This window comes from Arachis ipaensis, chromosome B05 (assembly GCF_000816755.2).
Source record: "Arachis ipaensis cultivar K30076 chromosome B05, Araip1.1, whole genome shotgun sequence".
Taxonomy (NCBI): Eukaryota; Viridiplantae; Streptophyta; class Magnoliopsida; order Fabales; family Fabaceae; genus Arachis; species Arachis ipaensis.
Genome location: NC_029789.2, coordinates 21,264,041 through 21,268,987, shown reverse-complemented (window position 1 = coordinate 21,268,987; position 4,947 = coordinate 21,264,041).

Below are 4,947 nucleotides of genomic sequence, written 5' to 3'. Positions count from 1 at the left end.
ACCAAACAAAAGACCTTAAGTGTGCCACACATCTCCTAAGTGATAAGTTCAGAAACATGAGTGAGGAGAAGAAGGCGATTGTGAGGGATCTTGGATTCGGTGGGTTGATGCACATCCCACCACTAAGGGTGCATCACCAACTGTTAAGGGAGCTGGCAAACAACTTCAAACTTGGGGAGAACAGACTGGAAACAGGATATGGTTCTTTCAAAATAACCCCAAGAAAGATAGGTCATGCGCTTGGCATCAATGCAACAGGTAACTAGCTCAAAATTATAGGTGTATATTAAGTTGATGCTTGGGTGTATTTAACGTTGATGCTTGGGTTTATTTGAACCGACTTTGATACTTTGTTGTTTTTCTTTTTGTCTGTTTCCTGTTTCCTCAGAAAGTCGAGTATAAGAAACTTTCTGAGGATGACAAAATAATTTTTAGAAGATTCCAGGGTAAGACCCTCTTACCGATGACAGATGAGATGATGGATATTGGCGTTGGTAACGAAGAGGATCGCCTAATGTTCAAGAGGATTTTCATCCTCTATATACAGATGGCGTTCCTTTTGCCAACGACAATAAACAAAATCTCGCCTGTGCACCTGGCCCCAATTTTTGAGATGGACGGCATCTCGGAGTGAAACTGGGGGGCCATGTTTTGACCTTCATCGTCAAGGGCATCACAGACTACAAGGAGAAAAAGAAGAAGGCAATTGATGGCTGCCTCTTTGCCCTGATGATAATATACTTTCATCTTTCAGAAAACAAAGGCAAGAAGAGGGCTGAAAGACTACCAAAACCATGGATTGCCAATTGGAGTAAGGAGCAGTTAGTCGAAAGAATGAATGCAGAAACAGAGGAAATTTTGGTAAGTTGAACATAATATGTTGGGTGTATATTTATTTATCTGAATGCTGCTAAATAAATTATCTGATGTTTCAGGGGATTGTAAACATGGCGCAAACAAGAGAGAAAATGAAAAAAATAAAGAAAACAGAAAAAAAATAAGAAATCAAGAAAACAAAAAAAAGGAAGGCAAGTTCAACATTGTCTTCGGAGGAAGAAACAACTACTGACAGTGACAGTTCTACCTCTGAGTCTGAGACTCAAGAAGACTCAGAGGATTCAGCAAGAAAACACCTCAGCAAAAAGGGGAAAAAGTAAGTACCATACTTGGGTGTAATTTCTTTTTCGAGTTGAGTGTATTTTGTGGAACCATTTGGGTGTATTTTGTTGATCAAGTTGGGTATATGTAGTTTATTAAGCTGGGTGTATTTCGTTTGCTGCGTTGGGTGTATATTGTCCATTCAGTTGGGTGTATCTTGTGCATTCATTTGGGTGTATTTTATATCTTTAGTATGTTCTAAATAATGATTGTTTGCCTTACAGAATGGACTCCAGAAAAAGAAAGAAGAGTCAAGAGGAGTCAGATTCTGATTCAGAATCTGAATCTGAATCAAGTGATGAGTAATATTCTGAAATTATTACTCCTTTCTTTTGGCTTCATTATAAAGATTTCATGTATTAACTGAAGTGTCTCTTATTAACTTATAGAAGCGAAAAATCGTCACCGGCGGAGAAGGAAAAGAAAAAGAAAAAGACAAAAACAACACCAAAAAAGTAAGCACTTCTTTGGATAAATATTCTGTGATAAAATTACTTTTTTATTTCTGATTCATACTTTTTTTTTTCCACCCAGAACACAATCAAAAAAGAAAAAAGTTGTTGTTGAGCATTCATCCCCTGAAGAAGATCAATACTTTGATGGGTACAGTACCTCGTCAGCTATATTACCGTCTATCATCGTAATTATTTTTGTTAACATCTTCTTTTATGAATGTAGTGAGAGATATGAAATATCAAATGAAGAATTAGATGAATTGCTAAGGGGAAACGTTGAAAAATCTGCTGCAGAGGGGTATGTCTTGTTGGGGTGTCTATTTCAGATTTTGGTGTGTTTTCTTTTCTAATAATTGTTTCTTATTTCGCAGGGAGAACCAAGCTGACCAGCGATCGACAGAAGGTCGCTATGTCTCCTCTGAAACGTAAGAAGCTTTATTTAATAAAGTCTTGTTATCATGATTTGGGTGTATTTTGTGGAACCATTTGGGTGTATTTTGTTGATCAAGTTGGGTGTATGTTGTTTATTAAGTTGGGATATTTCGTTTGTTGTGTTGGGTGTATATTGTCCATTCGATTGGTTGTATCTTATGCATTCATTTGGGTGTATTTTATACCTGTATCTTATTTTGTCTGAATAACATGAAATCTGTTTAGAATACCGGCTGTGAACTTGGGAAGTGATGATCCTTCCTCTCAAGGACGCACAGAACAGAGTAGTGTAAACCAGCCGTCAGAGAGCATGTAATTTCTCTTTCAGATAACCGTTACTTTTGTTCTTCTATTAACTTCTACTTCTAATTCTATATATATATTTTTTTAGAAAAAAGCCCTTTATTATTTTATTCAAGAAAAAAAGGCAGGAAAAACAAGCAAAAACTGCAAGTATGTAAGTTCTTAAAAAACAAAGCCTGTCTTCTTTTTGAATTGTTCGGGTGTATTTTTTGACTTTCTTTGGGTGTATTTTAGGTTGAGTCAAGCTGATTCGAATATGATGGTTGTGAGGGAACAGACACCGTCGGATGCGCTTGCAATGTGAGTTTTTCAAGAATATTTCAACTTTATAACCTTATTATTTTCAAAGGCGTTGTTAACCTTTCATTTTTCTTCTTGTTTAGAGTCCCGATTCAAGTTTTTGTGCCGGCGTCCCAAACAACCACTGTGCCAGAACTTCAAGAAACACCTGAGACAGATTTTGAACCAACCCCTCCGCTACAGATTGAAGGAACTACAGAAACGTAAGAAATAGTATTGGGTGTATATTTGTTTAGAGTTTGGGTGTATATTTGCTAACAGTTTGGGTGTATATTGTTCCTGATTAGTTTTTTTTACGCCATTATTAATTTTGTGTAACTGTGCAGCACTTCTGAACCCCCCCCCAACAACTTCAAGAAACCACACCCACGCTTCCCCCAGCTCCATCTAAAATGTAAGTTCATCAAACTAAAATCAATCTTTGCTTATGATCCGTATATTCTTACTCTTATAATATGTTATACATGATGACGCAGTCATCCAGCCGCAGAAGACGTTGCTGCCCTGATGATGATGGCACGGACAGCATCCTATGTTCCTAAAACAGATCCAGTGCCATCATTCAGCCTTGGCTTGACTTATTCAAGCCAGGAGGGAGCGTCAACGCAGGAGACAGAAAGGGCAAAATCTCCAGAAACTGCAAATTTGCTAGAACAATTAGACGATTTGGTACAAAAAATAGCAAGCAGTGCGGCGAAAGAAAAAAGTGCAGAACATGGCCCTTTCGAAGCACCCAAATGGGGAATTCATATCACCGAAAACCAATAAAGAATTCAGGGTGGAAGACTACCCGAGTTTTATTCCCTTCATAGATGCAAAAAAAAAAACTTCTCATCCATATGTAAGTTTTCATTTGCTAAATTTGTTAGTACCGTTCTTTACTTATATGCTAAATAAAATAACACATTGTTGAAATGTGGCAATCCTTCAGATTTTTGCACCTGTTTGCTACTCGGGCCATTGGTGGTTATGGGTGATTGATACAACAAAGCGGAGATGTCGTATACTTGACCCGCTACACAAGAAAGCTCCAAGCGATGAGAGAAAGCAGCTTAATAAATTCACTGTAAGTTGCCTCTGTGTTCTTTACTTTAATAGATAGGTCTATTTCAGTTCAATATAAGGTGTATGTATGTTTTGCTTTGGGTGTAATTATGTTCTCTTTTAGGTGTAATTTCTTTGTCGGGTTGGGTGTATTTTGTGGAACCATTTGCCTTTGTATCTTGTGCATTCATTTGGGTGTATGTTGTTTATCAAGTTGGGTGTATTTCGTTAGTTGTGTTGGGTGTATATTGTCCATTCAGTTGGTTGTATCTTGTGCATTCATTCGGGTGTATTACTGATTTGTTTTGGTATTTAAGGGATATGTATTTTCAAGATTGAGAGCATATGCTGGCGGGGAACCTCTGCAGAAAGACGAGAAGGAGAAGGAAATTAAAGCATCATATGTTAAAATATCAGGCCAAAAATCAAGGTATAAATTTGTGACTCTGAACATTAAACTTTCCTAAATGAGATTTGTAATTTATTTTCTTCATTTTCAGCTATGACTGCGGTATCTACGTTATGAAGTGGCTTGAGTTAATTGAGCCGGAAAACATTAAAAAGGGGAAGTATGAATGGGATAATTGGAAACAGGTAACTATCTTTAGAACTATATAACTCTGTATTACTTTACTGAATTAATATTGCTGTTTAAACAGAATATACTTTTTAATTGTAGGAGGAGGTGGACCACTATAGAGTGGAGTATGCTTCGCGGATACTATTCAATGAGATGAATAAAGAAAGAGATCAGGCAATTAGAGAGAGTAATGCTATAAGGCTGTCGAAGCCATCCTCTGTATTATTGAGTCCGTTTTGTCAGATAAATTCTGCTGATATAGAAACTGCGTAATCCAACTGCTGGGTAGTTTGTAAATTGAACAAATGTTGTAAATATTTGCCATTTATCAACAACTTCTATTCCATGTATATTTTTTCCATAATTAAACTATCTGTGCTGTTAAACTATCTGTGCTGTATTCAAAAGCTGTATTACAGGTGGTAAAATATGAAGGAAAAAATCAAGGCATATATAAACGCAAATTATAAACTTTTACACCCAACGCAAGTGTAATAATACACCCAAGATTGCATAAAATATACACCCAAATTGTCTGTGCTGTTAAACTGTCTGTGCTGTATTCAAAATGTATGAATTACAGGTACTAAAATATGAAGAAAAACATCAAATCAAATATACACCCATAACCTGCGAATTTTTACACCCAAATAAAATTGAACATACACCCTAAAA